Consider the following 22,770-nt stretch of genomic DNA (forward strand, 5'->3'; position numbering starts at 1 on the left):
AACCTGTGTTTTAATTCTCACTCTGGGATTTAATATACAACTTTTTTCAGGGTCAGATATTTAGTAATTAGAAGAACTCATTTCCAAATGAGGTGAATCTGATCCCAGGCCCAAGCTTATTCCATCATACCATAATGCCTTCAAAGGAATTCCTCCAATGACATACATTTTTCTTTAGTCACTTTTGTGGTATTTGAACATAAGTGTGTGTGCTCGCGCGCGCGCGCACACACACACACACACACACACACGCATACTTTCTCAGTCTCAGAAGAACTGAAGGAGAGTTGCAAGATCATGAAAAACATGTTCTTCATGCGGAACAAGACTGCACGTTCCAAAAGCAATCTCAAAGTCCCTGTACAAAAAGAATTTCCAGGGAAGTCCCTTGGTTTCCTTCTGTTTCTTCATCAGTTAGAACAAGAGATAAATCAAAAGTAGAGACCGGAAATACATAATATTTCTCTTGAGCAGGCAGTTGGAGAGAATTCAGAATTCAGAATTCAGGAAAGGAAGCATGGTATCTAAGGTACTGTGGCTGGTGATACTGGGATAAAACCAAGAAGGCCTCATGAAGCCCACATAGAATTACCAGGAAGGGAATGTCCACATACTAGAAGTATAAGGAGGCAGTGGGCATGAGGTTAGTATAGTGCCTGGTGGTGAGTACGCAACCATGGGGTAGGGTCCTGCTATAGGCTCCCTATTCCTCTGAAGCTCAGAATGAGAAAAATCATGCATCAAAAATACATATCAAAGGTAGCAGCCTGGTTAAACAACTAGATACAGCACAAGGATACAGAGCTAGAGAGGATAAGCAGTTAGAAATGCTAGTAATAAAACCAAACCAAAAAAACCTGATTTCTTGACTTGACTGAATGGGTTCAGGACAAATCATTTAGGCTCTCTGAATCTCAGTTTTCTCATATATATATGAGATAAGAGCAAATTATCCCAAAAGCAATTTCTAGCACTAGTCTATGACTTGATCAGAGGAATGAGGAGAAGAATAGTTATTAAAATTGAAGGTAGAATGAAGGTATCAAAGCAGACTCAATGCTTAGCCATCAAGTTGAAGTTTAAAAGCCCATTCCCATTTTTTTCCCTGAAGACCGAGCACAGACATCAAGATACAGTAAAACCATGCCCTCCAACCACAAATAATATGTCCATGCATCTTGAATACCTTCTCAGTTGAAGTCTTCACACTCAAAAAAGTGTAACTTAATTTTACTTATAATAATCCAGGATTATATAAGAGGAGATGATAGTGTCTATGGAGAAGGACAGTTGGAAACTGTGTGAAAACAAGGTAAGGAGAAAATAAAGAACCTGGAAGAGAAGAACTAGCCAAAAGAACCAGAGGAAACTTGCTCTTTCACACAGTAAAAAACACTATGCTATGGGCAGAGTAATACTGTGGACGAGACTAAGAACTCTATAGAATTTTAGCTTTCAAGACAATGATTCTAAATTGAAGCTGCAAAGTACAGATCTAGGTCCCAAACTAACACAGATACATCTGTGCTCACAGAGAGCGGAGACCTATTCTGCTTAGGGTTCAGGAATGAGACATCAACAAAGAAATAACTGGAAAGAACAGTGACCTCAAGTGGTTTGGGGCTTGAGGAGGAGGAGCCTCACATGGAAGGGTATGGTTAGTGGAAGAAAATTATCAATGCTTTGAGTTTAGTAAATTAGATCTCTCAGTACATTCAGCAGGTTATATTTTACACACACAGGAAATGAAACCAAAAAGGTAAAATAAGGTAACAAAATTATGGAGCCAGTTTATTTTGAGTAAGCAGGAGTTACACACCTAGAACTAATCTAATTCGTATCACTGCGCACCTGCGTGCCTGCACACACACACACACACACATTATAGTCTAAGTCTGTGTCTATCATTAATAAAATAGAATCCTTTAAATTGCTGAAAATCTGTCCTATGATACCTATGGCAGTCAGAGGGAAGGCGGGAAGTAACATGAAATGGAAAAAGATAAAGCCCTGAAGCACCAGAGGTTGTATTGAGAATCAGGAAACTCATGTTATGATTTGACAGCTCCTATACCATTATCTGCGTGATCTGAAGGCAATCGCCTCAATGTTAAAATGAGGAAGTTGAACTAACATGATTTTTCGTTATAAGAGCCCATGATTTCCCCAAGCATGGTGTTTGGAAGGTCAGTCCTCTCTGGTACACACGCACGTGACTGCCAAAAGGCCAAGTGCCATCTAAGGCACACTCTCCAGGATGGCAGTTTTACATGTGCCCCCTTGAGTTACGAAAGCATAGACATCCCCATGCCATCTTTTGCCACCCACGAACTACAAATAAATGAATGATTTTAGTTTAAAGGGTATATCCAGGGCCAGTAAGTCTTATCAACAATGCAAAAAAACGTTTCAACAGCTTCATTTTTAAATCTGTAAAGACCCTTTAATGTGATTTCTCGAGAGGATTCAGCCCCAGTAGTGTGCTTTTCCATTTTATAAATAGTAAAAAGAAGAGGTCTTGAGGAAAGAAAATAGTATTTCCAAAGCCCACAGTGAGGGCCAGTTTATCACCTAGCAAGGCTACTGCAATTTTAATTGCATATTTAGGTCATTGGCTCTAACTGCCGATGAGCTGTTACCATGAAACATCCTACAATCATTAAAGAAAATGTTAGAGGGAGAGGGAAGTTGTAAATGGAAATGTTAAGAGATTCTTAACTATGCTGTCTTAAATGCTACTGTTGGAATACAAACTGAACTTTAAGCATGATTTAACAGAACTATGAAAAGAAAGACCTCTAAACCCCCACGCTTATTTTCAATTGTACTGAAAGCTAGCAGTGTTGTGTTTATGCCAGACTAATTTAGTAAAAGTGTTCATTTAGGCACACAGCCCTCACTGCATCTGTCCTCATCTGAAAAGAAGAAAAACTAAATAAAAAAAGGAAGGAACGCTCTTTGTTACAGAAATCTTTAAAAATGCTCAAAAATCACCATTTAGTATGCCCGCACCGTGATAAAGACACATTAAAAACATAATTATCCAGAGAATTACCTGATGATATATCACCTTAACCATTTCTTTTGTTTTCCAATCGGGTCGTATCGTTGTTTCTACCGAATACCTCAAATTTTAAAATGTTATTAAAGTTGCTACCTAGTCAAAGGTTTAGCTCCCTGCAACGTTTTATGTTCTACTAAAGATTTCAGATTGGTGCTGCTACACACCCTGAAACTATTTCAGAAGGCAGCTGATGTGAAGAAGGTAATGTGAAGGCGCAATTGTGTAAGTTTGTGTGTAAAGCATATGCAAATTAATCATTTATATACAATTGATTGGATGTATATTTTATGGGACTGAAATTAGTATTGTTCATTAAAGACAAAGCAGGCATATGTCAAGGTAATTCATTAAATATATATTAACAGTAGCAACATGGAAACAGGTTTGCATTTCTATCTTGAAATTACTTTAAAGTAATACATATACAAGCTTTTTTGGGTCAGCTCCAAATTTCAAGTTCGTATTGATATATCACTACCTTTAAAGATTCAATGGTAGAAATAGGAGCAAAGCAATAAATGAAAGATGGGAGACAGGAAAGACTAAGAAGATAGGAGAAAAATTAGAAAACTCTCTGTAGAATACATAATGTAGTTCCAAAAGAGAAATAAAAATCATATGGTAGTTTATTTATAAAATTCCTTTGCATTATTAAAATCCACTATAAGATTAATTTAGAATTATAATTTTTAGCAAATGTTAGCTAATAATTTCCATCATTCTTTTAAAAAATGGTTTAGTAAACTGTCTATCTTATATTTATATATGGAAAACTTCCAAGTTCACTTGGTTGGCTCAAGAAGTGATAATTTAACAGTATACTCTTCACATTCGCATTGTGCCTTTGTCTATGTGAAGGCAAACAAACATTTTGGCAAGTCATACATTAATGCATGTGAGTGTGGGCAACAGTTCTTTCACAGGACAGCTGGATGAGTCCTATAAAGACTTTTCAGCCAAATGTTTATTCTAAAGCCTTCTGGTGTGAAGCACAAGGGGAGGTCTGCTGCAAAAGTAGCTTGAATCAGCCCCTAATGCAGGAAGCTAAAACTACTAATGAGGAGTGCTCAGTTGTGTATATTGTTTGAGCAAGAGGGTACAAATGTGTACCCATTCTTTGTTAATTTACAAAGAGAGGTTAAAAGCACATAATCTGAACAGTAGCATTATAAGCAGTACTGTTTTTCTTTTCTTTTCTTTCTTTTTTTTTTGTTTTTAAGGTAAGCTCTACGCCCAACATGGTGGAGCTTGAACTCATGACCCCAAGGTCAAGAAGTCACATGCTCGACTAACTGAGCCAGCGAGGAACCCTTGAGTAGTAGCATTATGAATTATGAACAAAGTAAAGGAATTTCCTTTTTATGTCTGCACTCTTGTTTTTGCAAAACCTGATTTATACACTAAGAACTGTGAAGCCAAATACACATACACATATGTACACACTACATATTTTGAACAACAATAAAATAAGAGTTGTGTACATTTACCTTACAAACAATGGTTCTTGACAGAAGGCAGTTTCCCCTCAAGTGACATGGGCAATGTCAGGAGACAGTTTCGGTTTTCCCAACTTGGGTGGGACTATTGACATCTCATAAATAGATACCAAAGGATGCCACTAAACATCGTATGATACACAGGTCAGCCACTTACAAGCAATAGATTTATAATAGTAAACAATAATTTATAACTATGAAACTACAGTAAACATATTCAGACCTGTAGTGTCACTACATCCGCAGTCAAATGCTCTGCCCCTGAGCTATACCCCCAGGTACTGTAGTGTCACTACATAAGTAAAAATTTAGTGTATTGATAAATGTTATGTCTGCCAACTCAATTATCATTTAAAAGATAATTTCAAGGGACACCTGGGTGGCTCAGCAGTTGAGCGTCTGCCTTGGGCTCAGGTCATGATCCCGGGGTCCTGGGATCGAGTGCCTCTGCCTGTGTCTCTTCCTCTCTCTCTGTGTCTCTCCTGAATAAATAAATAAAATCTTAAAAAAATAAATAAATAAAAGATAATTTCAAGATGAAAGTAAAATTTAAAAAATACAGCATTTTTAAAGCATAGCGTTGAGTCAATTTCAGGGTTGAGTCAGTTTCTAATTTTCTAGTATTCAGATAAGAAGAGATGGGAAATCTCTCCTTCCGTTTTAACTTTATGTAGACCTGTTTTTTTTTTTTCTTTCAAAAAATAAGATTTTATTTTTTAGAATGGTATTAGGTTTACTGAAAAATTGAGCAGAAAGTATGAGATTTCCATGTATCTCCTGCCCCCAACACACAACATGCCCCATTATCAACAACCTCCACCAGAGTGGTCTATCTATTACAAATTATGATCCTACATCAATGCATCATTATTACCTAATGTCCATAGTTTATCTTAGGACTTGGTGTCGTACATTCTTTGGGTTTTGACAAATTTATAATGGCACATATCCACCATTAAAGTATCACACAGAATAGGTGAACTGCTTTAAAAATCCTCTCTGCTCTGTTTACACATAATTTCCTTTTGAATAAATAGACCTGTGTTTTTAAGTTTTAAACACACCACAACCTAAGTGGCATAATTTCATAATAAATTCACATATTAATTAGATGTACCATGAGGTTGGAATAGTTTTACCAAAAGAACGATAACTTTGACTCCACAGATGATAACAAATTAATAAATATTAAACAAGTAACTTGCAAATTTCCCAAGTTACAGTTCTGCGTCAATAAAAACATCTTACACTAACATTCACAGTAAATGGGAGATACAATATTTCCATCACATGCAGTATCTGAAAAGGCTTAACCTCCTGTTAGAAGAACCAATATGCTTTTAATGTGTTTCACCTTTTGAGACCAATGTGTAATAAAACCCTCAAATTAAGTAGATTGCATTTTAGCTTAGATAAACTAATAGCACAATTAGAGCACCACATAATTCACCATTACTGCTCCAAGGGAAATCACTTAAGTATTTAAGCTCTTTAGAAGGACTTCTCTGATAAAGTAATGACTATCTACAAAATTCTCCCGAAGATTAGTAGTATTGGTGCCCGTGGTAGGTGAAAAGAAGGAGAAGGGGGTAGTTCACATTCTAAGATGCACTTTTAGTGGCCAAATCATACACAGATTTTGTAAAGACATCTGCTGTGCTTCTAACTTCCATGCAGAGGTGGCATGGATTTCAACCCGCTGGAACACAGCTGGAATGACTAAATCTTAGTTATATTAGATATAATAATTTTCACTTTTTTCCAATATTTCCCATCATTACTCCCAAAAAAGTTTTCCTATTTCATGATATGCAAATTTAAGTATGCTCAAATTATTTTTGAAACAAAGGATATTTTGGATAGACAGACACACACATGCAGTTAATGTGAATCATATGAATACTTGATTTGAGGAAAAAAAACTTAAAACTATAAGTTCCCAGAACTTCTTTCCCGTTAGGCTTTATAAAGTTAGGAAGGGCCAAGTGTGAAATAAAGAGTAGCCAATGAAAATCATGAAATTCAATACATACCTACAATCCAGAGTTCATAGATAATTGATTAAAATGTAACTATTTGAAAGCTTATTTTTCTGATAATTATAGACAACTATATAGAAAAAAATTAATTTGTTTATTATACTCTGATTACTCCCACAGTGGCAATTTTGCAAAAATAAGTTTTTTATTTGTGTCTCTTGGTAATGCTACAAGACTCAGGAAACTGTACACAAATTATTAGTTTTTTGGGGTGCCTGGCTGGCTCAGTAGATGGAGCATGTGACTCCTAATCTCAGGGTTGTAAGTTCAAGCCCCATGTTGGGCGTGGAACCTACTTAAAGACATATATTGGTTTTTCAGATCATATTGCCCATATTTAGTTTATATGTATTTATCTGCTAAGAGCTAACAAATATGTCTGCATACTACATGTAAGAATCTAGTACTTGGGAACCATCCACAATGTAGACTTATCCACAAAATGAGCCACGTTTGTAAAGAAACTGATTTTCCCAACTTTCCAGCTAAAAAATTCCTAGACATTGAAGAAAATAGAACCACACAGTGCAGTAATATTTTTTAAATATTTTATATTCATTAACGAGACACAGAGAGGCAGAGACATAGGCAGAGGGAGAAGCAGGCTCTCTCCTCTGGAAGCCCGATGTGGGACTCGATCCCAAGACCCTGAGCCAAAGGCAGATGCTCAACCACTGAGCCACCCAGGCATCCCATGCAGTGATTTTTAATAGGAAATAGAATTTGGTTGTCAAGATCATTTATTTGCTTCTGGACACCATGACTCCTTTTACCACAGAGACCTGCAAGAAAATCACCATTGTCAATTGCTTCCTGAGGTTTTAAAAGAATTTTAAATGTCTAAGCACAGAGAAGTATTTTTGCCACCAGAAGGAAGTTCAGTTCACGTAAACTTCTATAAACAGATTTTTGTACTGGTAAGAAGAAGCTATTCTAATCTTGATGAAAGGGAATCTCAGCCCAAATGTACCACAAATCTCTAAAGAAAAACATTCAGGGGGCTACAGGAGCAAGCCTGTTCTTTAGATTATATGTTAAAATTAGCTCAGATAGCTAATTTGTTTGTTTGCTTCTTGTTTAACAGAACACAAAGAAACATGAAGACAGAAATCAGAAACTGTGACAGTCTTTGAAAATAATTGCTATGTCCTCAACTGAAAAAAAAATTATGCCTATTTTATTTAAAGTGCCAGAGCTTAAATAAATAAATAAATAAATAAATAAACAAAGTGCCAGAGCTCCTCACCCCACATCCAAAAAATGGAAAATAGATTAAAAAGGTGAATATTCAAGGGCCACCTGGGTGGCTCAGTGGTTGAGCATTTGTCTTGGACTCAGGTCATGATCATGGGTCTGGGATCGAGTCCCACATCGGGCTCCCTGCAAGGAGCTTGCTTCTCCCTCTGCCTGTGTCTCTCTCTGCCTCTCTCTCTGTGTCTCTCCTGAATAAATAAATAAAATCTTAAAAAAAAATGGTGAATGCTTAAGAAAAGGATAGGCAGAAATAAGATATACAGCTCAGCTAATATTTAAAAACTGTTCACTATGTTCCAGTTAAAAAAAAAAAGTATTCACTTATTCAATAAACATTAATTGAGGCACTACCTTATGCCAGTAGCCGTTATTGCTGGGGCTACAGCATTTTTTTTTTAAGATTTTATTTATTTTACTTGACAGGGAGAGAGGGGGAAAGAATACAAGCAGGAGGAGTAGCAGACTGACAGAGGAGAAGTAGGCTCCCTGCTGAGCAGAGAGCCCTGGGGCTCCATCTCAGGATCCCCAGGACCCCCGGACCAGGACCCCTAAACCAAAGGCAGATGCTCAACCAACCGACTGAGCCACTCAGGAGACCTTGGGGCTATCGCATCTAATGAGACAGAGACACTATCTCTTCTCTGATAGGAGGATAAGCAGGAGTTGGGAGACAATAAGGGTATAAATAAGCAAATACCAGGGAGTAGAAAGTACTAAGAAATAGTAATCACTGCAGGTACACGGTCAATGTGCTTCACGCTGCCATCATTCTCACAACTTTTTCTCCTCATAACCTTCAAGGTGGGCGCTAAATCATCAATCTCATTGGGTCACATTCCTGCTAAAATTATTCTATTGCCTCCTACAGAACACAAACTAATACCTAGAGTATCCCAGATGCTTCATAAACTGACTTTCCTACCTGGTCCCCTTCCAACTTCATCTTCCATACGAAGTGTACTGTGTCACATAGTATAGAACTTTCATTCACTCATTCATTCATTCCTTCCTTCATTCATATATTCACCTATTCAGAAAGATTTTTATTGGGATGTCTGTATGTGCTGCAGACACATGTTGAGTATAAATATTCATGGTCCTTTCCATCACAAAAACTTACAATCAGGTACAGAAAACAGACATTAATCAAATCCCAAAGAAACTACCAATTGTTGATGTGAAAAGTCTTTCAAAAGAGAAAAATGGTATCATCAAAATGAATAAAAGGGGATACGACCCTGGAAGAAGTGACAACTGGGCATCTGCTTGCATGTATCTTAATATAACCTAACAATGTGTTTCTATGTGTTCAATGTTCGATAAATTTCTGCACTCAAAGGCAGGTTATTTCTGGTTCCACAAAGTAGTACATACCACACTATATAAAATATTACAAATGATAAGGAAATAATTTCCAATGGCTTTATAACATCCCTAATATATTATAGGTAGCTGAGATTGCTGCTAAAAGCAGAGGAAAAAAAGAAAGAAAGAAAGAAAGAAAGAAAGAAAGAAAGAAAGAAAGAAAGAAAGAAAGAAAGGAAGAAAGGAAGAAAGAAAGAAAGAAAGAAAGAGCAAAGCCTAGCTTTTACTATTGTCATGTTTGTTTTCCATATCACAGCCAACTCTTTTCCAAAGACACAACCAATGGTCTTTATGTCTTCCTTCCAATGTTCCATGAAATTCTTCCTCAGACTCTGCATTCCTAAAGGATGTATTGTTGACACCTCCTCTAGGGGTAAAAGTCATAGATGTATAGATAAGAAGACTTTCTGTCTGGCAATAGAAAACTCTGGAGACTATTAAACTCACTTCACCCCCTTTTGTGGGAAGTGGCATCTTTGTATGTATTCATCCCTAGATGGTGGCCAAGATCCACTGGAAATTATAGGGAGACAAAGATAATTTGGTTTCAGATTACGAGTTAGATAATCTGGACCTGGCCTGATACGACATTTGTTTATATTCTGATATTCCTGGGTATATATATCACTTTACATTTTCACATCTTCAGAGGGGTAATTCCAAACCCACATTTAGAGGTCAAACACTCAAGCTATCACCTACTTCCATCTATTTGTGTTTAATGCTTAAGGCTGAGAATGTTTCAAAGAGATCATAAAATCACATCATGTCAGAGAAACAACTTTCTTAGAATGTCTGGAGGGTAATGTTTTGGATGGATTAAACTAAAACATCATATCAAGGAAGTTGCCGGCCTGCAAAACATAATGTTCTTTTTAACTAGAAAGAGCACAGAATTGCTGAACGAGAATGGCAGAGACATTTAATTTTTTAATGTATAAACAATTTAGCTCCATGAACTCATTATACCATGATGAAATTTGAGAAATCATTTTTCCCTATAAAAACCTCTGGAAAAATCTTACGAGGAAACAGATTGTGAAATCTTAAAGTAAAATATATAGCTTCTTTCATTGTCTTCCTTTGTGCCTGTCTTAATCGAAGATTGTTATCTTGAAAAGAACCAAATTATAGCAGAAAATTAATGTTTCTATCTTCAATTTAATTCTGTTTCTTTTCAGGAGTACATTAGAGCAAGTCTAAAGTATTCTTGGCAGGTGCGGTACTTCAGTGTGTACATACCAAGATCAGTTGCATTAATTTGAATTCTATGTTCATGTTTTAAACACATAAAATGCTTATTTTTATTAGTCATTTTAAATGTTTTAGGAAAGAAATTCTAATTCCCCAAAACCGGGTCCTTATGCATGGCAGTGCTTTCCTACATATGAGAAAGCAAACTCTTGATTTTGCAGAAAAAAAAAAAAAGGCCAAAGAAATTATATGAGAGCAACTGTATGTCCTTTTACAGCTAGAAGTTGGCTTTACACATTCCACGACTCATAAATAAACAGAAGAGTTCTGTGAACTATATGCAGATGGCTGGGTCTACACTGGGAGCCTTTTGTGATGACTTTGGTTTGCTTCCCTGTTTTGCCATCTCTTAAAATATCTGCAAAAAAATTTTTTTGCTCTGCTCCTCAGAAATAGGACAAGTAAAATCCTGTAACTTGAGAATGTGCCCTTTGCCTCATTGGGCCTTTATAAACTTTGGAGAAATCCATTTTTCACCTCCTCATTTTTGTTCATATAAAAATATCTGCCACACAACTGAAACTAAAAAGGCTTTACGTTTTAAATATTTATTGTTTTATTTTAAAAGACAACACAATAATGGAAATACAATGACAGAGGTGAATCTACAAGGGGGTAGAAGGAAGTAATAAGCCCAAATGGGGGGGGGGAATCCCACAAACCACATAAAGGAAGAGATGAGATCAGCCACTTAAGTAAGCGAGTTTAAGCTTCCCACACTGGCACCGAGCAAAAGTGTTCCTGCCAAGCCCAAAGGAGGAAAGGAGTGGGACGAATGAGGGCATCTGAGAGAGCGAGGCAGGGAGACAAGGCACCAAAGTCAAGTGGAAATGCTAAGACAGCATTTTGTGCCTTTTTTTTTCCCTTCACCTGATTATGGCACAGAAATTTTAGCACACTGGTAAGAACACTGGATATAAAAAAAGAACGGAAATAATATGCATGACCGTATTTATAATCATTTAAATGTTCCAGATATTTTATTCAATCATCCCCACACCTCCACACACAGACACACTAGCACACACCCAAATACACCCCCTGCCCTATCCCCATCGCCGCCGTATCAACGATGATTTGCTTAGCTAATCATAAAGCTGCTTTCTGAACAGCAAAAGCCTAAGGGCTTTGGCAATGTAAAAAGTATCGACATCTCTCTGATGTAAATTCAAAAATCTATATTACAATTCTTTATTCAGCATGCATGAGTCAGCAGAAGATATACTGTATCTTTAAAAAGGCATGAAGGTTTCCAGTCAAGCCTTTTAAGACCTTACAAATAACATTTCAAGAGGGTTGAGAATGCGGACGAAGATAGCAGATGGCTTTTAGTACAATACTGCTCCAGGATCCTTTGATTTTATTACTTTTGCTTTTTGATGGTGTTCTTTTCTGGTTTGTTTTGATGACTTTGTGGCCTAATGGACTGAAATTAGACAGGGAAGCTGAAAACCCTTAAGTCCTAATGACAGAGAGTGACTTACTGGGTGACCTTGAGTAAGTGTTACATTTCCCTCATCGCAGTTTCTATGGCAAAAAATAAAGATTACCCCGACCCACACCCCTAAGGATGCACTGAGGAGACTAGTAATTATCACTCAATTTGCATAATATGAAATAGTAATATTATCTACCATTTATCAGGCATTTCCATGAGCCAGACTCTATGTCAGGTCCTTAGCCTGTTTTGTGGCTTTTAATCCTCACCACAAACCATACAAACTCTGAATAGTTAACTTCGTCTTCTAGATGAAGAAATGAGGCTCAAGAAGTTTGAGGGGCATCTGGGTGGCTCAGTGGTTGAGCAACTGATTCAGTTCTTGGGGTTGAGTCCCCCATCGGGCTCCCTGCCTGCTTCTCCCTCTGCCTCTGTCTCTGCCTCTGTGTCTCTCATGAATGACTAAATAAAATCTTAAAAAAAAAAAAAAAAAAAGAAGTTTGAGGACTTGAACTGGGATGGGCCTGACCACAAACCACAAGTCCCTTTTTCTTTCCTTGATGCAACTGGATATCTGCTAGTAAATAATTAAGATCTACTAATTAAGATCAAGATGTTTATAATTCTTTGGTTATATTATATATAGTAGCTATGTACACTATATAATATACAGCGATTACTACATATATAGTAATTATATAATCCCACATGTAACATACACATATAAATTATTAATTGGTGATACAATGTTGTAAATCCAGGCTGGTCCTACAGCACTAGTTTCCAGTGCCACTTGGTTTTATTTGGTCTATGCCTATTGCTGTATCACTTGAAAACAAATACCCAGAAGAAAGAAAGGGAGGCTGCTTTGCTCCCACAGTCTGTAAGTTACTGTTAGATCTCTAAAGGCCTCGATGACCAATTCATTTGCCAGAAAAGTTGGCCCCTGATTTGAGAGTACACTCCTGGATGCTAGACATTATTTGATGGTCCTTTGTTGAATTTTCCCCATAAGTCACTGTTCTGCAACAAAAAATAAGATCCACGGTGCGTTACAGTTCCAGGGAGCATATAAAGAGAAGGAATCTGAATCTTTGCTAAAGACAGAAAAGAACGGAGGAGGGGAGGGAGGGAGGAGGGAGGGGGAGAGGGAGGGTAAGAAGGAGGAAAAGAGGGAGGGAGGGAGGGAGGGAGGGAGGAAGGACAGAGGGAGGGCGAGAGGGAGGGAAGGGAGAAAAGAAAGGATTCTTGGACTTCTTGGGCTGCTTTACTCAAGCCAGGGACTAGCTTGTTAAATAAGTGTAGGTTTTTTTTCCCCCAAATGAGCCTTCTGATGGATCCTCTCTGTGCAGCTAAATGCATTTTTTTTCTGTTTTTATTTAAGACTGCAAAGAAAAAATAACTTTCAAATGTTTGAAAAATGGTGATAACTTAAGAATGAAGCAAGGAGTCTGGGATGATCACAGCACTTCTGAAAGTGAAAGTATCAAGAAACTGCATTATTTCTATCCATCTCCCAAGAGTTAATTCCAGAAAAGGAAGGATCTAGTTCTTGAGTCTCTTCAAACTCCCTAATTCCGATGCCTGGGGAGAACCACATGCCTATAGTTTCTTTAAAAAATATGTTTTTCGTTTTCTTTCCTTTTGCCTGCCATTCATCCAGCAAGAGCCTCAAAGCACATTAGAACATTAATTTATAATACTTATGCATATGTAGTGGAATCCCCTAAGATTTTAAGGACTCACTTGCCAATGGAAAATAGGCCATATGGAGCGCCCAGGCATTCAGAACACAACCGAAGTCGATTATCTCCCCTAGCCCCCAGCCCCAGCGTGATGAAGAGGATATTTGGCTACAATATTTTGGAACCTAAGATGCTCTCATGGATTGTGGATGCCAAATTGGAACCGAATTAGTCTCATCTAAGACAGTAATAGATTCGAACACAATAATGTTATACATACTTCTTCTAATCTATTACCTTTAAAGTCTGCACTTCGTTTTAGTGTCTTGCATTCCAGCTTCATTCATAGAGACATTAACAATAGAGTGAGAATTAATTCGTAGAATTTTGAGATAAGAAGTTGTCTCCTGGCAAGCATACTGGATTCACCTTATATAACGGTGCCTCTTCAGAGAACTCAGGCAAGTTTGCCAGGCTGTCAAGGACAAACTGCACAACACCTCCGAGCTTATCAATCTGAAAAACTGATGGACATTGATGAAATGAACTCTGTCCCACCCTCAAAGAGTCTACAGACTCACGTATGTCTTTTTTAACACCCCTCCCCCTTTTCCATTTTATTTCTGATTTCCTTCCTTGTGTAACACTAAGGTCTCCAGTGTCACAGTGTGCCATATATATATATTTTTTAATGACTTAACATTTTCCTGGATAAAATGGTGGGCAATTATCTCTGGAATGCTGCAGAAAAGAATTCCTTAAGCCTCTGGCTAGTTCCAGAAGGGCTTACATTAATCACTCTACCCACATGCTTGTCTCCTCGTGGTAATGTCCAATGTCAAGTCAGACAGTCCATGCAGGGCTCCTGATAGAACGTTAAAAGGGCATTACCACACACTGCAGGTGGCCAGCAAGAACAAAGCCCTTGGCCCCGAGTAATTTTAATAATTTCTGTACAGGTCTAATCCGCTGCTTTGGGGAGTATTTGTTGCTGAAATCCTTGTTTCACTACTTGCCATACAATTGCTGATTCATCACTTTAAAAAATTAATAAAAAGTTGCAGTTCTTATATTCCCAACCATTCTAGACTTTGTGTGTCTGTCACTTGGTTGTCTCTTTTCGAAAATACTGACAACCAAAAAGGCTAGTTTCTCGGTGTTAAATGTGTTGTGTGTCCAAGAGGAGCCTAGCATGCCCTACCGTGCTAGCCAGCACGGCTGGGAGTGAGTCAGCTACCATGAACGCCGAGGCACTCGGGGCAGCTCCTGCAGTTAACCTGCGAAGAAACTGGACATGTATTCAAGGTCACAATAATGTAAATGGGTGTATTCTTTAGCGATTTTCTCTCTGGTGCTTGAGACCTGCAAGTATTGCAATACCATCTTGAAATGATCTGAACCAGCGAGAGCTAAATATTTTTTTTTCCATTATCATAACCTCCAGGCCATGGGTTTTTATCATAATATTATTTTATTCCTGGATCTACTGATCACGTTTTCAGAACTATTATTCTTCACTATAAAACTTTCAGGAGAGAAATGTAAATTTTTACAAACCACAGTAAATGTTGCTACGAAAGAGTTCACTAATACGTATAATCTCCTGGGCAGCATTGGTTATTCCTTATAAAATAATAGGAGTTTTCAATCACATGATAGTACCTTCCCCTACACTTTCTGCTTCTTCTACACTGCTTGATTTTAAACTGTTTTTTTCTTACCACAAGTACATATATATATAAAATCCAGATTGTTGGTTATATACATTTCTAGTTCATATGCTCACTTCATCCTGTGAATCTCTGTAGCTTTTCCATAGCACTTAATACGGTAAGTTGTGTATGCATGCATTTTGTCTCTGTTATCGCCAAGTAGACCGTGTTCTTTGTCAAAGCATAGACTACATCTCATTCATCTCTGCTTTACCTGCAGTACTTTATAAAAAATAAATACTCAAGAAGGTGATGAAATAAATCAAATAAGTTGGCTTCATGTTTTGGCTTCTCTATTATCTGAGTCAAGCAAATGTGGATCACATAAAACAGTAAATCAAGGATTAAAATAAATTAGCACTGCTAACATCTTCAATCTTTTTGTTTTGGTCCAATAACTATCTGAGTCAACCAAATGTAGATTACATAAGGTAGTAAAGTAGGGATTAAAATAATGTAGCTGTGCTTCATGTGAAATAAGGCTTCTCTTTTTTTTTTTTTCATATTTTGTGATGTTATTGCCCGTGTCTTATTCAAAACTATACCTAGTGAAAGAAAAAAAAATGCCTCAGTTTAACATCTACTTCCTCCTCCCTTAAAAAAAATATATATATATTCGGGATCCCTGGGTGGCACAGTGGTTTGGCGCCTGCCTTTGGCCCAGGGCACGATCCTAGAGACCCGGGATCGAATCCCACGTCGGACTCCCGGTGCATGGAGCCTGCTTCTCCCTCTGCCTGTGTCTCTGCCTCTCTCTCTCTCTCTCTCTCTCTGTGTGACTATCATAAATAAATAAAAATTTATAAAAAAAAGTTTTAAAAAAATATTCAAGATGCCTTCATATTCATGGGTCCATTTAGTACATACATCACCCCGTGAAATAGGTAGAACAGATATTAGCCCCACTTTATAGATGGTGAAACAGAGATAAAGAATGGCTATGAGCTGCCCAAGTTGACCTGTGTTATCAATGAGTAGAATAAACATTAAAAAGTCCAAGTCCTGGCCCAGGGCTCTTACCATATCCTCTCTTCCAGCACTTGCATAGACTCTGTGATGAGACCTCTGTTTGATCGAATCTCTCCGCCCCTGGGAGTCTATGCTCCCTGAGGATGACTTTTTATTGTTATTACTAATAAAATGATCACTAAATTTCCCTCACACAACCTAGCATGTGGCACATAACAGACCCCGGAAGATGCATATTAAATTTATTGGAAGCCTAACAACCAACAAACTCTCTCAACTGTACCTCCCACCTACTGGTTTATTATTATATATGTCTTTTCTGTGTCTCACCCTAATGAATGTACATGTAATTACACTTCTCAAAGTAATTTTATTAATGGATTTATATAAAACCACTGTTTCTAAGGTCTAAATATTTTCCCCCGAAGGTCTAAATATTTCAAGGATAAATTAGGACAGCGGTGAAATGCTGCTTTTTGCAGTTTTATCAGATTTCTCCAGAATATCTTGCCATATAAATCTAATAAATAATAAATAATGGACCTTGAACAAGGGAATATCCTTAGACAGATGATTATGCAAAGGGAAAAAGCCGATTTGGGTCTGTTTGAACAAATGCCTTGGAAGAATTTCAGGATTTTTTTTTAACTTTCATCTCTATTGAAAATGAAATGAATATTTTTACCAAAGCCCATCAAATATAATTCAATTCAACAGGCACTTAGTGAAAGCTAACCATGTAGCAGACAGTGGGTCACAGTTGGGAAGGAGACATACTTCGAAAGACATTATCTCTGCCTTCAAAGCAGCAGGAATTGGGAGTGGTTCAGAGCTCATCCTCCTTGGGGTTCAAATCTTGGCTCTCCTGCAGACTAACAGGCTAACTTTGGCAAGGTAGTCCTTCTGTGCCTCAATTTCTCTTCTACAGAATGTTGATAATAATTTTATCTAGTGCATTGCTTTGGTGCAATGAACAGAACCAACTACATCGTTTATGGGGCCTAGTGCCAAATGCAAATAAAGGATGCCTTGTTCAAAAATGATCGATGAAAACAGAGAATTAAACCAGGTAGAGACCCATCTCAGTATGGGGCCCTGTGTGACTACTCAGCTGATGCCTAAGCAGCCAGCCACCTGGTGATAAATAAATGATTAATATACATAAAACAGTTAGAAAAGTGCCTGGCAGGGGTGCCTGGGTGGCTCAGTCGGTTAAGCCTCTGCCTTGGGCTCAGATCATGATCCCAGGGTCCTGTGATCAAGTCCGACATTGGGCTCCTTGCTCAGCAGGGAGACTATTTCTCCTTCTCCCTCTTATGTGCGCTTGACTGCTTGCCACTCCCCCTGCTTATGTTCTCTCTCTCTCTGTCAAATAAATAAAATCTTAAAAAAAAATGCTTGGCACATGATGAGTGTTATAATGTAGTGTTAGTTTATTAATATTGAAGAGTTTCACTGAACATGTACAAAATATAAAGAAAAATATTTTTTTTAATGCAGGATAGATCTCAATTTTGAATGAGCTCTAAAATTTTTAACAATGTTCTCATCTGCCCTGGATTTGAGGTCCCAACACCAAAAGGGATCACTTCATATTTACTTCCCAGAGGTCATTCTGTGTCTGTCCTTCACATCAAATGCACACAACATGAGTTCCATCCTTTTTCTATGAGATTTATATGACACTCTCCATGTTTAGCTGCATGATTTTGGTCTCAGCATAGCACACGGTATATGTAACAGGGAAGTTTCTTAACAAGAGATTCCAAGTCCTGGTCTCTCTACTGTGCAGATAGGAAGTACTCTCAGTTCATTGCTTCTTATTTTTTTATTTTATATTTTCTCCCTAATATCCAATCCAGAAGTGTACAAAAAATACAGTTCTGTGGTATCAAAATAGAAGCCCACTCAAAGATGTCCACACCATAAGCCCAAAATCCATGAATATGTCATGTGGCATTATCTGGAAGTTGGGGGTAAGGTAATATTAAGGTTGCAGGCAGAATTACGGTTGCCGAGCAGCTGACGGTAAGAGGGGAAATTACCCTGCATTACCCAAGTAGGCTACTGTAGCCACATGGTCTCCTCCATATGGAAAAGGAGGCCCAAGACATCAGTGCCATGGCCATGCATTGTCCATTACTGATTTCAAAGATGAGGAAGGGGTTCTGAGCCCAGAAATGTGGCCAGGAGCTAGAAGCTAGAAAGGCAAGAACAGATCCTCTCCTAAGCCTTCAGAGAGGAATCCAACCCTTCTTGTGCCTTGATTTTAGCCCACTGAGACACATTTCAGACTTCTGACCTCCAGAATTCTAAGATAATATATTCGGGATGTTTTAAGATGCTCAATTTGTGGTAACTGTTACAGCAGCAATAGGAAAGCAACAAAACATCTATCCATGTATATCTGCGCATGCACGCATGCACACACAGCCACACACACACACTCCAGACATACTTCTGAGCATTGAGAAAGGCAGTCCTGAAGGTCCAGTAAATACCCTCATAAATGCAGACTGCCCTCGCTTCAATCAGTGAGGAATCACCCTCCTCGCTAGATGCCAACAAGCTTCCACCTTTAGGCTACAGAGACATTGTGGTAGAAAATGCAAACAGTCTGCTTTTCTTGACCTAGACTGAAAATGTTGACCCTCCACACTGGTTCTACTGCACTGAATCTACTTCTCCATTACTGTGTTGATCACATTAGGTGATGGTCAACATCCTTATCTGTTTTACGAGACAGGGATAGCCTGCAGGAAAGGAACTGCATCCTTATTCATATCTTCATATTCATGGCATGACAATGCCTGGCGTACAGCAGACTCATCAATATTTCTTGATTTAGATTAATGAATGGAGGGCTAGAAATTTCTTTAAGCAGGCACATGTGTGCCCACATATACATCAGGGCAAATTTATACTTTGATTTTATTTATTCCTAACAACAATGTTATGAGATAAGCACTATGTTAGTCAGTAATGGTAGCAGTGGGTAGTAAAGTTAGATTCAGAAATATTAGGCTTGTGACCAGGAATCATTAGAGCTTTCTAATCACAGTTTGAACTGATCAATTAAAGAGCAACAGGCTTCACTGCTCTTAGTTAATATAACATCACATTAACCAAAAATCAGCCAATGCTCACAAGATACCTAATTTCAGGGTATGCAGGACATACCTGAGCATGTAAAAGAAAGGAAGAAAAAAAATATTTTTCAGGAGCCTAAAAGTTAGACACTGTTCCTACTGCATGTAGATGGATAAGTGAGATAAAATTCTCCAACAGTAGAGTTGCAGGATCTATTTTTATGTTATAGGTTGTATCATTTTTAGCCAAAACCCAGTTTCATTCAGCCACAGCAAAAACAAAAGCTCACAATTCTGCCTAGACTTGTGATGCTGAGCTCACTTCTAGGTGTGAATAAATTTGTATTTTCTCCAAAAGAAATTTAACAAGTCCCATTGAGTCATGTGTCAGTTACTGTGTTTTTTTGAAGTGCCACTTTTGAGTGTTTACTAAAATGACAAATCCCTTAAGTACTGATTCACATGTGGCTAGATCTCAATGAGGGAGCATACATTAAAAAGTTTTTTTAAACATGAAAATTACAAGACATCTGAAATAGGAACCATCTATACGACTTTCATTTTAGGGACAGAATTCATTAGCAGAAAGAACACTTCCTAGCAGAGCATGACAAAGACATTTTATTGATGGCTGTATCAGTAATAACCCTATGGATAGGTGTTTCATGGCCTTTTAACACAGATGAGACTTGTTCCCACAGGCAGGAAGGAAAATGGGCCTTCCAACAGCCTACTATTTACTGGGTAAACTGTCGCTGAGTCTGACTCCAATTCATTTCTTCTTGGTTCAGAGTCAGCCTGAGGGAAGGTGTTCACCATGAGTGGAGGCCCTTATGCTTTTATACTTGTTTTTGTTTTCATCAATCAATTAAGAATAATCTTATCAAATGCTGAAATGATGGAAGAAAATTTGTTTTTAAAATCGACTGGCATACTCATATCCATGACCCTATTGTCACACCAGGAACTTGAGCCCAGAATTTTACAAAAGTTATTTACCTCATTCAGTTTAAAACTTGTGTTACTCCACACAAAACCATTACACCCGTTTCACAGAAGAGACTTTAATCCCACAGCTCCTAAATGTCAGGATGAAAATTTGGACTCAGTTCTTTGAACTAATCAGGTCCATACTCTTCTTTCTTTCTAGAGTAGTTCTTAAGATGGCAGCATAGAGCAGAAGCATATCTCATATGACTAAATTCCAATTATGGTTCTCTTTGGTTTTTTTTTAATTGCTCAGGCACAAATGGAGGAAGCTTATGAGGGATAAAATCTGGTCAGTTGGAGAGGAAATTGAAACATCACAGATAACAGGATGGATGAACAAGAGATCCAGCCGTGCAAATGAGAGCAAAGAAAAGTGCAGTCACTAACATAAGGCTGCTTGTGGGAAAATGTGAGATAATGGGATGCCTGAACATACATACACTTTCAGAAAGATGATTTGATGACATGTTCTCACTTTGCTAATAACGATGACACTTTTACTAAATACAACGAAGTTCAACAATCTAGTAAATACAGAGAAAAAATGAAATGAGTTGAAGCAGAAGAAAGTAGTGACATTTTGGAGGCATTATGAGGAAATAAGAATTAGAGTGGAATATATTAGCTAGAAGAAAGTTATGTTGGAATACATAAAACATTTAGAAAAATAAGAACAAACAATTTTTGAGAAATACAAGAAATTCATAGGGATGTTGAAAAGAGCATATATAATATTCATTCTGAAATGGCTAGAAAGCTAACTAAAAGCAGAGAAATAACCTCAGTGACCTCTGAAATCCCCCCAGATCTGGGCCCAAGATTTTTATTGTTATTATTTAGTATTAGTGCTGCAGAGCAGGAAATAGTAAAGAGAAATGAAGAAGAATAAGTCCTACCTAAACTGAGGAAATGAGAGCCAGAAATGGAAGGAAAGCAAAAAAAGCATGAAGGATGATTTTAAAAAGGAACTAAAATAAAGAAAACATGTTATTTTATTTTTATCATTTTTTAGCCCAAAATAATGAAATAGAAAATGTGCAAAATGTGGTACCTAAATCCATCAACAGCAGGATGTACAAAATTATAATGTCTCTATTACATCACCATATGTAGTACTTTTGATTGCTAATTACACTATCAGATGTATAGACGTATGTGATATGAATAATTTATTTTCTGGGTTTTTTTAAACCTAACTTTGGGTCTTGAATGCATTGACAAGATTCAAGTCTACAACATACATAATGTGGAAATGTAGTTTCAGGCAATTATGATATAAGTATACACTTTTCAAAGCATTCATATTTAATTTAAATAACGTGCATTTAGGTATCTTAGTTGAATTGGATTTGACATGCAGTGCATTTTAAAATGTCTCAGGATGAGAGTCTATTAAAGAAAAGATTGCTATAAAACAGAGACTGATAAAGAGAAAAATGAAAGGAAGCAGAATAAATAAGTTTAAAAAAAAAATTAGCGTGCCACGAAACCAGGGCAGATTCTGATTGGCTAGACATGCAATCATGATTTACTAGCCTATTTGCTCTGCTAGCCAATAAATAACACGGTGTCAATGGAGCGACTGTCATGTCATAAAGAATGCAGGCCATAAAGTGGCCCACATGACAATATATCTTCAACATGTTTCCATCCCCCTTCTATTTTAGAGCAAACTGTGTGCAATAAGATGATAAAGGTCGACATTTTAGTAGCCATATTTCTAAAAACTGGACCATGCAAAATTATTTGGTTCTTTTTTTTTCCTCTCAGTTTATTAAAAACTAAGGTTGGTAGTATTGTAATATTCTTGCCTATTTAAAATTATGACACGTGGTAAGATTTCAATCTAGACACCTGGATGTAGAAGAATTACTCTTTATGGCTGTTGAGAGTTCTGAGCATGTTTCTTAATGGTTGGCATTTGAAGAATTACTTTGCGCACATCCGTTACTTTACTGTTTCCAATCGCTTCATGAAATAAAGCTGTATCTGTGGGCTCAGGTTGTTGCTTCCTAATATGGATATGCTGATACTCTGTCCACCAACCACTTTACTTCTGAAGAGCAAATCTGATTTATTAATCGAAATTTTACCCTCCAGATTTGCTTACAATTTGGAAAATGTGAAAACCACCCCGGAGCTTCCTCTCTGCCCATCCATACCATTTACTTTCTCAATCTATTGTATACAACGGGGTTTTACTTTTGGTGCTAGGAAAAACAAAGGGATTATTTTCCATACTCATAAATTTATATATATTTAATTTACATCAGATATTTAACTAATGCTTGTGGGATGACGTGTGGAATTATACATTCATTCTTCCTGTCTATAATGGGGTTCCCTGGGTAGAGTCCACTCCGCTTCATCACATACAAATCCCACTATCAGTTCCTCCCAACCCCCTTTCCCTCC

At 37.5% G+C, this 22,770-nt stretch overlaps 1 protein-coding gene and 1 long non-coding RNA gene across 12 annotated transcripts in view; one reads left to right on the plus strand and one right to left on the minus strand.

The window, feature by feature from the left end:
* The window catches only part of PCDH7 (protocadherin 7), a 415,603-nt gene that overhangs the window by 286,623 nt on the left and 106,210 nt on the right, over positions 1–22,770 (minus strand). The window lies entirely within an intron of this gene.
* LOC102153238 lies at positions 484–13,849 on the plus strand. Its single transcript, XR_005357322.1, has 4 exons — positions 484–643; positions 3,204–3,286; positions 7,684–7,879; positions 13,295–13,849. It is a non-coding gene; the product is annotated as an uncharacterized LOC102153238 (long non-coding RNA).

This window comes from Canis lupus, chromosome 3, assembly GCF_011100685.1.
Source record: "Canis lupus familiaris isolate Mischka breed German Shepherd chromosome 3, alternate assembly UU_Cfam_GSD_1.0, whole genome shotgun sequence".
In the NCBI taxonomy this organism is placed as follows: Eukaryota; Metazoa; Chordata; class Mammalia; order Carnivora; family Canidae; genus Canis; species Canis lupus.